Source organism: Tribolium madens, unplaced genomic scaffold (genome assembly GCF_015345945.1).
Source record: "Tribolium madens isolate multiple individuals breed KSU strain unplaced genomic scaffold, Tmad_KSU_1.1 Scaffold_96;HRSCAF=242;Tcas5.2_LG5, whole genome shotgun sequence".
Lineage (NCBI taxonomy): Eukaryota > Metazoa > Arthropoda > Insecta > Coleoptera > Tenebrionidae > Tribolium > Tribolium madens.
Window position 1 is genome coordinate 9,905,349 of NW_025401068.1, and position 14,359 is coordinate 9,919,707.

Below are 14,359 nucleotides of genomic sequence, written 5' to 3' on the forward strand. Positions count from 1 at the left end.
CATATTACACTTAAAACGAAACCAAATATTCGTATTTAATTATTATAATAAATGTAAAATTATGTGAGAAATAATTAAGATGTGATAGTGAATATATGAATACATATGAAAACAACATCAGCATCAATTAAAATGTACTTGAAATATATTTATTGCAATGCAAACACCTACGAGTACATTTGTAAAAAATACTATTTTAGTACTTGTAGTAAAACATAAAAAAAAACAATTACTTTAAAAAATAAGATCTTATTCGAGTCACATACATTCATTACATCGGAAGAATTATAAAATTAAAACTGTAAAAAAATTGAACAACGAAGTTGGATTTTATTTTTGATGAATATTAAAAACAAGAAAATTTTTAAATCTACTTGGCATAAATGTATGTAGGTAAGAATTAACCGCGTTGTCGACAAACAAATATTTATTTAAGTAGCACAATCATCCACTTTCATCTACACTGATTATTATTATTGATTAAATGTAAATAAATTATGAAATTGTAAGTATTTGATCTAGTTCTCTCTCTTATATGAATTAAGATTGTGAGATTTATATCAATGCACTTTATCTACAAGTTTAGACATAATATTGGTTAAAACAAGCAGCCTATACTGCAGCAGATTTACATTTACGAGTATAGCTTTCGTCACAACCATTAGATGTAACAATTTCCAAACATATCATAATCCGTGTCTTATCTTAGTTTGCAACGACACGTCTGGTTCTAGTTACGATTGCATTCGTACTAATTTAATAATAGACTTTAAATTTAGTTTATCTTTTTAGTTGAACGCCCTTACATAGTTTTGTATTTTGCGCGAAGAACAATTCTTGATTTAAATTAGGATAAGTACATATCCGGCACAAGCAACACAGAGTTGGTCCCCCGATGCCGATGTTTAGCGGTGCGAACATTGCAGAATAACGCGAGGAAATGATGTGTAAGAAGGATGACTGGAATGCTAATCAGAATGACAAGAGGATGACCGCATAGGCGCCAAGACAATCTAGTTTCACAGAAAGTATTTTATTTCCAAGATTATTATTTATTTGAAAGTCAGATTCATCAATGCATGCTTTAAAATACTAGAATGTTTTTGCACTTACCCATGTAAATCACCATTTATGCCACTGCAAAGCAACTCAACGAACAGTTCTTTAGCAACTATCTAACCCCGTTGCGAGTTCGTATCTGCTTTCAAAAACGCGGCGATCAAAAGGGACCGGCCTCGTGTACGACCCTCTGTCAGTGTAGAGGAGAAGGGAGAAAATGGTGCGAAATCACCTGTTGCGTCCTAACACTATAGAATGGAACACGAAGGACTAAACAATCAATTGGAAAATTTGTTGTTGGGACAAAATATTCTTTTGCTTGTAAAAAGCGAAATGTGGTTGGTTTTATACCAAAATTTAAAACGCAAGTTATGTTTTTGTTGTTCATCTTGTTAATGACCAAATTAAAATTATACTCTTGAACTATGTGCAGTGATGAGTGAAATATCGCAGTCACATTATCAATAATTATGGTATAAAGGGTCTTAAAAATAGATAACTTCTTTAGAAATTTTTTTCGGAATCTATAGATCATAAACTCGTAAGTTGTAGTTTTTTATTCAATTTCGTTGTTCAGTTTTACGACTTAAAAATCAAATTGAATCAAATCAAGAATCAAATAAATTGATTTCTTGTATTTTGTATTTTAACACCAAATGGCAATGCAGATACAAGGTTCTCTTAACCATTAAGGTGCCCTTAGCACAAAGATTCATTTTTTATACAAAAAGTAATTATTTATGAGCAATATGACCTTAAAAAATGTAGTTAGTTTATTGCCACTTTCTACTTAAACTTAAAAGTAGTATTAACTAGTTTTTAAGTTTTTGTTATCGTTTTCACGTTTCCATGAAATTTTTCCAAATGTCACTCCTATGAATAACAAATTTCCGCTTTCATATGTCTATCTAAATAAAAATTACAATATGTAAATAGAAATTACAATCGAATACAATATTTTGTGTTTGTTGTAGTTTAATTCTAAGATTTAAAAATATAATTTACTCTTACTAATTAGTCTACTTCTTCATAAAAATCCATTGTGATAATGACAACAAAAACCTAATAAGGGTATACCTTCATTTGAAAAAAAATAGTGCTAGATTCTTTTTACAAAAACCAAGTTGCACAACTAATCAGCGTTCACTGTTTTCTTTTTTCACTTTCATTTCATTTCACAATGATTTTCCGTTATAACTCAGAATTTGAAAAACTAGATAACTACATAAAATAAAATAAATAAGTATACTTTGTATTATTTGTAATAATAATTAATAAAGTGTATTTTTATTTAATGCTTAAACAAATACAAGTAATTAAAAAATACATACATTAATCATTTATAAGTTGTAATAATCTGCTGTCATTCAGAAAACTCTGCCGAGGTTTAATTTTGGTGGATGCGCCGGTCAACATTAAAACAACTCTTTTTTCAATAAATAATTGTTGAATAAAATTAATAAAACACAAAAACTAAAATATTCAAATACACTAAAAAATATAAATAGAAATAAATAAAAATAAATAGAATACTTGATAGAAGCAATAAAAACTTTACATTGTCATCATTTTGCATAAAAATTACATTGAATGTAAAACTACGTTTAATAAACAGAAAATATAGTGTTATAAAAATGGTAATATGAGTCGAAGAATTTTTTTCGAGTATACTGTGTTGCATGTAAGATGTACGAAATATTGTATTACGACAACTGTAACAACCGGCGTAAAATCCGTTTGAAGGTAAATCTTGTGAACATTCGTTGGAGATAATGGAGTTAGAGTTGTTTTCGCTACTGTAATAACGCTTTTTATAATTAAACAAGACACAAGATTTCACCGTAAGATAACCGAACTACTTCATAGAACCGGAGATAAACAGCATGACCGTAAATTATAAGATCGTATCTACAAAAAACTTATTTTTTCAAGAAAATTGCAACTCATCACTTTTCCCCATAACACAAAACTGAACGAATTGTGGGATATCAATGTACATATTTTTCCAATTAACATTATCACAAAATGATTTTTCTTCCTTAATTAAAACAGTTAATTAATGGTTCCTTTAACAGTGAAACCAGACGGGAGATTAGAAAACACTGATTGGGCCAGAATTTTTCCAACAATGCATAATACGAGTACATATCTAGTTTTGTCATTAGAGTTTTATGTGTAATTCATTTTAATCGAGTAAAGATCTATATGTATGTAATGATAACGGGTCGGGTCGGGTCGACATACCGGATACCGATCCAGATAAGCAAAATTAAAGATCTACCGATAACCGAACACACATGGCAATACATTTTTGTTGTATTACATTATACTACTAACACATTTTATGTTATTCCGAAATATAAGTTATAAAACAAAAGCCTGACATTTATTTTAAAAATGTTTATACTCTCCGGTCTATGATGAAATCTTGTCGTTATCCAGTTGGTACAAAGTAAACATGATGAGCAGAGATTAATTACTCAAAACTTGTGGATCCATATTCTGATGTTATCGCAAGTATTTGTAAAGATATACTTTTAAGTATTTATCTTATATATTTAAACTTTGTAACATAAGTGACGGAAAATTTTTCCATTCTATTTTTAAAGCGTTATTTCGATGATTTCCTGATCTCTGAAGTTTATTACAATTTTTTTTAGTTGTAATTGACAGATATTACATAAATAAAATTTACGCTGTTTATTTTAAATGATTTTAATTCCAACCCATTCATAATTATAAACTAAGTAACCAAAATAATCAAGAAACAAAAATTTACTATAAAATTAAAAATCAAATAACCAAAATAAATAGAAGTAATAAATAAGCAAATAAAATTCCACTAAATTCTGGTGTTTGTCCACAATTTTTAAATTTATAATTTTTTTCATTAAATATAGGTTTCGTGGTCTTTTTTGATATTAAAATTTTCTCTATGTGAAGAAAAAAAAGACATGCTGTGGTCTGTCAAAAAACCAGCAGAAAGAAACAATTGATTTGGTTTATGCTGAACACTTTTTTAACTTTTGTCTAGTACGAGTGGAAAAATTAGTGTGAAAAAAAAATTAATATTACTAAAGTACTGAGGTATTCTTTTTTTCATTGTCAAATTCAGCAGAAGAAACGGTACTTTGGCACAACACAAACAAATTTTATACTACAGTTTAATTAAAAATTGTTTTACAGAAACATTATTTTAAAAATAAAAAATAGGACAAGTTACAGTTAAGAATGACTAGACAACCAACAATTTTTTTCATTAATGTTATCAACGCCATTACCAAACTAAAAGTTGACTAATGATAAGATAATAGCTACTGATAAGTGATAACCAACAACTACGTTACTTACGATGTTACATCCGTTTGATATTTATGTTTTTGATTGTTAAAAAGTATCGCAAATAAAACTTATATGACTTACAAAGTGTATTAAATTATCGTGGGTTTTAATACTAAGTAGGAGTATTATTATATCTACAAGCATTGTTCATCTGTAATCAATCACAAAACAATAAAACTATTGATTCTTGATGATATTCACAATTTTGAAGGTTAGATAAATAAAATTATAAATAAGATTCTAGAGAAGTTATTGACTTCTAGACTGTAGACCTGGTATTATCAATCTTTGAATGGCTATTTTAAAATAAAAAATAATTTAAGCAATGATGCAATAGTACAAAAATATTATTAATCCAATTTAAATAAATAAAATAAAATTTTAAATCCGTATAGTGTTTTATTGTTGCAATCAGAAAATTTAACCTTGATGTACATAATTTTTAATGATAGGTTAATGAACACACACTATATTCTTATTTGATAATTGCTCAGATTTTATTAGAAACATCCACATTAAATTGCGCTCTGATATGATAAAAGTGAATAAATGCCCATCGCATTCAGTTGCCATAAAAATGTTGTTAAGATAGAAAATAATTGAAATAACATGTTAGTTTGGTTGTGTATAAATAAAAATGTCGGTTTATATTTAGCTTTTTACAAAACAAGTACCAAACCATTAGCGGCTGGTTGGATCGAGCAACATTTTTAATCGCAAAGCGTTATCCGTAGTGATAAGGGCCCGAACGGTCTGTCATTGGGGAGGCGATATCGCTCGATAAGACAACATACGAATAGCACGAATATTCCATTTTGAAACGGTTATCGCAACACGACCGTTCGCTTCTTATCAGCGCAGATTCCTTATCACAACGAACACAACAAAGCCATTGTGCTGATATGCAGTCGCCTTGAGCTCCTACGAATAATGGCTGTTTTTATTATTGTTGACGGAGATATTGTGAATTTGTTTAATTTACGATCAGTTTTATTAAAAATATCTACACCAACTAACTGGAATCTTGATTTATTTTCCTATTCCTCAAGATTTATACCGCACAGATTATAAAGAAAATCTTAAGGGGATTTGCTTTTTTATTTTACTAATGTTTACCGCTTTGAAATTGTTTTGTTTTACTGGTTATAGTCTTTATATATTTTTTTAAAGTACCTAGAATCTTTGAAAGTCATTATCTTGTGACTGCCTATAATGTACTTTCAGACAACAATAACATATGAAGGTAGTATTATTTTTATCTACGACCATTAAATAATACGTTTTTTAGGATTTACGGAACTAGGTATATTATGCTACTCATACATTACACGAGTAATTCATAAGTCACTCAAAAGAGTCCCAATAATGACAGATCTGTTATTAATGATAAGTTACTCGTGACTTATGACTCACAAGTCATAAGTCACGAGTAACTTATCATAAATAACAGATCTGTCATTATTGGTGGACATTGTGATGTTGGTTGCCAACGTTACACCCATCACTTATTATAAGTAACTATATTGAATATCATAACTGACAGATCTGTCATTAAAATAATTGTTTTATTAGAAAAAACCGTAGATAAAATGTCGTAAGTATTTTACTCGCACATAATGGCTGTAATTCACTCGAAGAATTTATACACTCGGCGTTGGCTCGTGTATAAACTTCATCCTCTTGAATTATTACCTCCACTGCTCCTTAAATGTGTGTTTTATGCTCATTTGCATTTAATGAAAAGTAACATTTAAAACAAGCATTTTTAAATTTTGACAATAGTTATAAAAAATTCTATTGGCAATGAAATAAGACGCCAAAAAATTTAGTAGGTACAGTTACATAATTAAACAATGAATTTGTGAAATAAAGTACTGTAACTTGTAAGTGCGGTCGTGATACAAGTGTGTGGATTTAGCGATCTTAAAAATGGCGGTGTGGGGTTATGATGGCGTTTATAATGGACGTCGGTGTTGGTGAGTGATAGCGCCGGTAGCCAGCTGCAGTTCAATGAAAACATATGAAATATATTCAATCTGGGAGTTGGAGATAAGCCGGCCGACACCACCACCTCCTCCCTCAATACCCCGTCCCTTCCACGTTATAAGAAATCAATTGCCTGCCACCTCTATACTTGGCAATCTTCAAATCGCACAGACACTTAAGGGTGCCATCCACCTCACGTCTCGCGACTACTCTGGCCGCATTTTTTTCACCATCGGAACAAACTCGACCTACCAAGATTTATTCGAGAGTCTCTTTACCATTCAATTAAAATTGCAAGAGCAAGTACAAATTTTACACTTAAAAGTCTTTTTCTACCAAAATACTTCAATTAAAACAAAATAGAATATTTGCATTTTTGTACGGGATATTTTTACCTTTTAGCTTGCTCGTAAAAGCAAAGCTTTTCTGATGAGTAATAAAATGAGGAAAAAAAATATCCCCACGGTTAGTAAAGTCTTTGCTTGTGCCAATATAGCGTTTAATTGGGCCTGGATGGCGCAATTAATTATCGTTTTCTCGTTTGCTAATATTTGCCTGCGGCCGTCAGTCTGTGTATGGCAATGTGCCAAGCAGCATCCATACCCGTCACTTAAGAACACATGTTGGATGCTAATCTGAATCGACATAGATCCAGCGTGATGTGGTGTGGGGCCACCATCAATTCGAGTATGATACATGGCTTACGTCGATACCATTACTCGTCTAATGTTAATGGATGCTGGTCTGTTTCTAGACGACAAGAGGCTAACCGATACATGATACGATGAGATTACCGATTACATTCAAACACACTCTGATGGACGTTATAATGCCGATATGTTGCTGGACTTAACGATAACATGTTGTATCACAATTTATGAACACAGACGTGTCTATCCGCGATCTGGAATTTATGCGACTTTCCACAAAACAAATTCATGGAACACGGGAAAAATGCAGTTACTAGGTGGAGATAGCCATCGTCAATAAACAAAATGGGCGCACCGACGAGCAACAAGTGGCAAAATTAGCAGATCGCGCCGAACGCGCCGGATTCATTTGCGTGGCAACTCGTCACTTTTTTGACCTTTACGATAGGCTTAGAAAAGAAAAAACCAAACACGCACACAACACGCAAGCTGAAAGAATCATTTCAAATAAAAAAGAAACAAACAACGAACAAAATAATTTGAAATAATAGTAAAACAACAAAAAGTAGAAACAACAAATTGAAGTTTGAATAAAATTTTCATAAACTAGAAACTAGAACTAGGTAGTAATAGTCTACGTTGCCACAAGTTTATGAAATAGGCTAGTGACTAAATTTTCACTTGATAAAAAAGTGAAATGGAGTTCTTCCGAAAGCAAGTTGCTCGTATGCATTTATCTCCTATGTTTTAATGTGAATCAACACAAGACAAACATTCGCAGAAATTGTTAAAAGTAGGAAATTAGACCCGCCATAAACACAACAATATTTACAATGCGTCATTACTAATATCTAATTATATTATTCTAGCTAGCAATTTATAGCTTTTATTAACAGCTGGATCGCTAAAAATAAAATAAAAAATTTGATTTCAACAGAAAAAGTATTACACCATTATGTATTCAAATGTGTTCTTGAAATCACTATATTAGACTAAAATTGACGTGGGTTTTGCCCCTCGATGGGATATTCCTGATTACAACACATCAGCATCTATGAATCGAAAAAAAGAAACGTGATGTAAAACCGAGATAAAATTTTCATAAAAAACTCTACGCCCACGCCACAATAGATTTACGTTTTCAACATCAATAATTCACCAACTTTATTTACGAAAACAAAATTCAAATAAAGCTCGACCAATAAAAAGATAAAAATCAATTCACACTATTATTACCGAATATTAGATACTTGCCTGAATACATTAATAAAATTTAATTTCCAAAACGAACACGTTCTTAATTATAATAATTTCTCGGTGCGATAACAATGTGCGATAACCATTAAACATTGTTATTAGCCGCGAATTAAGCAAAAGTGAGCCCATCCCAAGCAATTTTTCCTCTCGCAGCGTAGTGTGATATCTCGATTAGTGAGGCTGGTTCACATGACTTCTCATCAATAACTCGGTCGCCTTATGGAGGAAAGGGGCCGGTGGTCTCTTCAAGTGCATTATCCGTGATGGTCACATTTCATCAACCATCTCTCAGATTAATTCCCACTACTGAAATCGGAACTAACACGAGACCCGAATTGTTTGGCGTTGCAGAAAGATAAGAAGTCCACCTCACACTTCATTGGGTGGTTGATTTTTCCGGAACATTCCAAGTTTTTGCAATTTCATTCTAATAACTTGAAATCAGTGAACGAAGTAAGAAAATACAAAAGCAAAAAAATCAAAAGAGGGGAATCTTGAGAGGTCACCGGGCATTCAAATCTATAGTTTGTTTTCAAGTGGTTCAGTGAAAAGATAAAAACGTTAGTAATTATTTCACTTATCCATTTGTTCTTTATATCCAACCCAGTTTTTTATTAATTAAAAAAAAACTACAAATACCAAATCTAGCAAATTGAACGGTGAGAGAAATAATATTTTTGTTAAATAGTGTTACTATCCAGTTGTTTATTTTATACTTTCAGTTTTCAAACAAAAAAAAATTAATATTTTTCTTTCTCTCTCTCTCCCTCTCTTGTAGATTTTTATTAAAAAGCGCTAAAAGGGCACATACAAAAAAATTCAATTAAATTAGTAAGTAACTGCTAATTGCCACTTAATATCTGGCAACATTTAGTTGATTTTTTTTGTGGGTGACCCTTTTGTAAGACTTAGTAATATATGTCTCAAATCAAAACATTTTGTTTTAAATTATTCATAGTTTTTATCTTTAAGTAACAAAACTTATAGCGATATTAGTCTTGCAAAATTTCTTGTATTTGCAAAGTGTCAAGAGAAAAGGCGTGTCATTTCATCCCTTATCGTCCCGGTCTAATATCGGGCAGGTAATGGTGTGCAAATGCACGATACGCGTCCGGGGGTTCCCCGAATATAGAGGAAAGGGTATATTAGCATAGAGAACGTAAACCGGGCGTCACACATCCTCTTTATAGTCCATCCGACGGCGTTCAACCCTTATTTTCATCTGCTGATAGAGCGACGCCGTCGACAGCCATTACGTCAACTATTGGAATTTATAAGTAAGTCTCCCTTCTTGGTCTCGGCACTTTAAATGGTTTATTTTATATAACGAGTGGTCAAGTGAGCTTTTGGCACTTCATTCAGTGGCCGGACCCTCCGTTCCGGTTTATCTCCATCTAGGCGAGAATAATCTGTTATACCCTCGCCAAACTGCCTGATAGGAAAGCCAAGAACTATCAGATGCTGGTACCGCTACCGACGCCATCACGCTTTTCTATTTCTAAACTGATAACTACATATTTTAGACGAGATCCGGCAGTAACATCAAAAACACTGTTTCCTAGACCATTATAATTGCACGCGGTACAAAAGCACCAGCTATCTCGTGTCATGTAGTTTCAAACTCTCAAAGCTTATATCGTCCCACAAATTTGACAAAGATGAATGGTTGGAAATTAAATAATGGCAATTAACATATGAGGGTGCACATAATGTTTCTATTTACAATTCGTTTGAATAAACCCGAAAATTTGATCTTCCCTTTTATTAGGTGTGAACAATCTACAATAGCATATAGGTATAAAGTTTGTTTTTTTTTTAATGGAAATTACCAAGTCAAAATTTTGGTGAAAAAATTGGTAGCAGCTTGTCTCCATAGCCACAAATTTTGTTTGATCTTTGTTTTTGTCCCTAGAAATTTTGTTAAAAAATTATGGTTGTGTTCAAATTGAGATGTTGTCAAAATTTTGAGTTTTATGAATCTTGTGTGCCTGTTTGCTCTATGAAAGCGCTATAAATGAATACCTGAGGATAGACATCATTATCTAAGGTCTAAAGACAGGATTTAGTGCTTATAATTTTGATAGAAACACACCGCAAGTAAGTATAATGTTGTGAACAAAAATGAGATTCTTGCTACAAAAACTTTGAAAAAAAAGGATTTTTATACGGAAAAAAGTTATTTAGCAAAAGATACAAGTGGGTATTATGATGATTGGTAATAAATTTTGTGTAATTTATTGAAATGAGTTCAAAGTTGATGCATTTTATAAATTCTTCTTCAGCTTTTGTTTCAAAATTGTTACTTTTTCAACTCGTTCCTCAAAAACGATGCACAAGACACTAATTTAATTGCGTTCTTTCCGAGGTTCTTTCACATTCATGTTTATTTGGTATTCTTGTCAATTTTTTGCTAAAAATTAAGAATGTTTAGCAAACCTGCATTACAAATTGCGTCTAACGGGCCCTTTTTCTACCTTCCTGCTTGCGAACTATTCGTTTCCAAATTTCGAAAAACTGTTAGCGGTACCAAATTTGTTCCTTTTTTTAGTGTTTCGTCTCTAAATTTTCTTAGACGATTTTTTGTGTTGACGTTTAATGACATTGTTTTCAAATTAATTCAAAAAACCGGAACTGCCAACTTCCTTTATTAAAATTACCGTGGATGAATTTACTAGTGATGCCGACGTTAAGACTGTTTTAAAAAAAAAACAGACTTTACATGTACATATTTCAATGATTAATAACTTTTTATTTTAAACAAATTCGACACAAAACTCAAATTTTTAGCAAAATCAAATCTCATTTATGAGCAAAAGCTTTCGCTGCACTATTAATAATTTTCTTCTTAGTTGTCTACCACTTAAAGGCGCTTGAATATTGCAGTAATACAATAACACGTTAACTTTAATTATACATAACGGACCCGTTACATAGTTTCAGCTTAAATTCTCGATTAAAAGTCTTAAAAGCAATTACGAAACACTTTCGAAGGCACTTAACTGATGTTAACTTTAAGAACAGGTATTTAAGCGACGCAGAAAGATACGACCCTTATCCCGCATCTGTTGTTCTATATCTTTTAGATCTCAAGTAATAATAAGCAGGACAACCAGGTGAGCTGTCAGCGGGCAAACACTTTAGGTGTACCAAATGTTACACTACTCGCTAGAATTAACAATTCCACGGAAAAGCATCAGATAAGTAAGAGTAGAAGAAGTCGAAGAGCAACTCAACATGGAAGTGGCATTCAATGCGGAATAAATAACTCGTATAATAATATTCCTTTATCGTAGGTCTTGTCGTATATTTGTTTACCATTTTTAACGGTCCGTTCGCATATACGTAGGTACTGTAAAGAGTTTTATCAATCGTTATCAATCTTACCCTACAGCTTAGGTAAGTAATATCCATACAATGTCACGCATACTCCACAATGCTATTGCTTATTAATGAGATTCCGGATTGAATGTACGAGATTGTGGACGAAAATGCGTTTGTAACAGGTAAGTAACGATAACTTGTCGAAAGCATATGGTCGTTGGTGCTATCGCTCCGGAATATCAAGCAATCTATTATAGCTCACGGTCTCCGAGGAGGATTCTTATAAAATTTTTCACTTTAATGATGTAATTATTTTCTTGATCGTCTAAAAATCTCCACCAATTATCGACAAGTTGATAACGAGGCCAAAACGGAAACGGACCGGAGCCGCAGACTCGTTTTATTACGCAACCGTGAGATAATAGCTAATGGCATAATTCAACAATCAGATTCAGATTATGCTACATGTTACTTCAAAGCAAACTCACATTTAAATAAATGTCGGTTTAATCTACCGAACACCGTTGGGACACCGACAGACGTGCTTGCTTGTTCTGCATGAGTTTTAAAATGCAATGCCACTTTACATAGACGCATTTTATGTACAATCATGTTAAAAAATATGACACACCCAGTTGTATTCAGTTTTATAGTACTAAAAATTTAAAATAACAGTTAATGTAAATTTTATAAACATATTAAACAAAAAAAAAACCAAGAGTAAATACTATAATACCTAATTCTTATAATTTAGAATGTTTTCCCTTATTTAATTATAGATTTATAAAGGTTATCGGAATTTTAATAAGAGTCAACTAACAGTGATGATACAATTTACATTTTTGTTATTTTCCCTTACATTTACTTTACTTAAAAATGTAGTTAAATAAATATAGTTAAAATATCTACGGAGTTGTTCATGTTTCAAAAATGTAGGCATACAGAAAATTACCAAATTGTTTTTTTACAAGCGCAATGATAAATACATTTATTTATAAAAGGCAAATTACTGGAAACATATTTTTTTTAATTAACATTTGCCTAGAAAATTTTTATAATCTGATAAAAACATACTTTCTAAAATTTAAATAAAAAAATATACTCGTAGTTATAAATAAATTGATCGTGTAGTGGCATGTGTTAAAATTTCTATTACAAAGAAAATAACAAAATGCTGAGATATAGTAGGTGCTAATCGATCAATTTCTGACAGTGGTCCACCTACTGCATTGTTCATTTGAAATATTACAGATTTTATAACACTAACGCTACACTTGGAATAATAATGTTGACAAAAGCAGTAAACAGATATTGCAAAATTGGACCCTGTACCTAACTGACCTTTACAACATTTTTGCTTCAGAAGTAAAACTTTCAATGCATCACACATCAGTTCCGTTATCTCCGATTGCTACATTAAAATATTGCACATGAGGAGTCGCTGATTCTTCTGAAAAGTTTTCATCATTTTTCCATGCAACAAAGGACAATAGTGCAATAGAATCCTTAAATAGAAATATCCATTCCGTCATATACTTCACACAATTTGCATAACGAGTATAATAAACAGTTTTTCTATCCCACAAATGCAATTAATCTTGATATCACAGCGATAAGATGGAATTACACTTTTTAATTAATTAAAATAATCATTTATATTCCTTCATTTAGCTTGCTTGTAAATTAGTTTTATAACTCAATGCTTACGGTCGTTTAAATTTAATTATCACGGTCGTTCAACGTGGAGGTATAAATATGAGTTGAGGTCGCATTTTTCAACTCGTCACATTAGTGTGACAAATAGGGGGTTGTTCTGTCACTTTACCATATCATAGCCAAAAACAATTTATCATTTTATTAATTTTACAAATGCATATTTATAATACATGTTCAAAAATATATCAATACAATGTGTGTTTTTTTTTTAATCTAGGCAGAGTTAATAACGTTCAAGAAAAAATTAAGGTGTAATTAATTAATTATAATTAGAACACAGTAAATTACCTGTTGGTGGTAGAAACTAAATACAAGTAACCACGACACCTTACGCAATATCTATCAATAAACAACAGCCATATCTACTTTGTAAAAGAACTTGACATAAAAATATGCAAAAATCTAACATTTGGTATTTCGATGTACATTGAGATAACCGACTCATTTAAAGAATTTTTTGGTAACATTACCCACATGTTGACAACCCGAATACCAATCATCACATTTGTGTTTCTGCCATGTAATACAAGCACTAGAAAAATTTTATCGCACACAATCATAGAAAATTGTTTAAACGTATCCTAAATGCCACAAATACGATGCCATTTTTAGGTAGATGTTGACTGATTTAGATAACTTTTCACGGCTGTTAGGCATACTTAACGAAATTGGAAAAACTTATGACATCCTACAAATTTTTTTAACCTCAGTAATAATCTATGTAATATGAATAAATCATAAGTTTTTACTGAATTACTTCTATAACTTTGCAAAAATTCAAAAATTGCGGTTACTCATAGAGAAAAATTAAGAAAATTGAAGTGTGAATACGTTTGAAACACTCCGTATATGGGCTAATTGCTGGTGTAATATCACGATTCAATGAAACGTAAACATTTTATCTTTATCATTAATTTAACGGAATGCAGCTGTTTAACCTTTTCTATCGGTTAAAGGTAGAAAAATGAGAATTCTTATTGTTGATAAAAAAACTACAGAGACTAAAAGAGTTGGGTGCTGGTAATAAT

At 31.4% G+C, this 14,359-nt stretch overlaps 1 protein-coding gene across 1 annotated transcript in view; it reads right to left on the minus strand.

The window, feature by feature from the left end:
* Positions 1 to 14,359, minus strand: part of LOC123013062 (zinc finger protein ush) — a 94,314-nt gene that overhangs the window by 44,111 nt on the left and 35,844 nt on the right. The gene's annotated exons all lie outside the window — the stretch shown is intronic.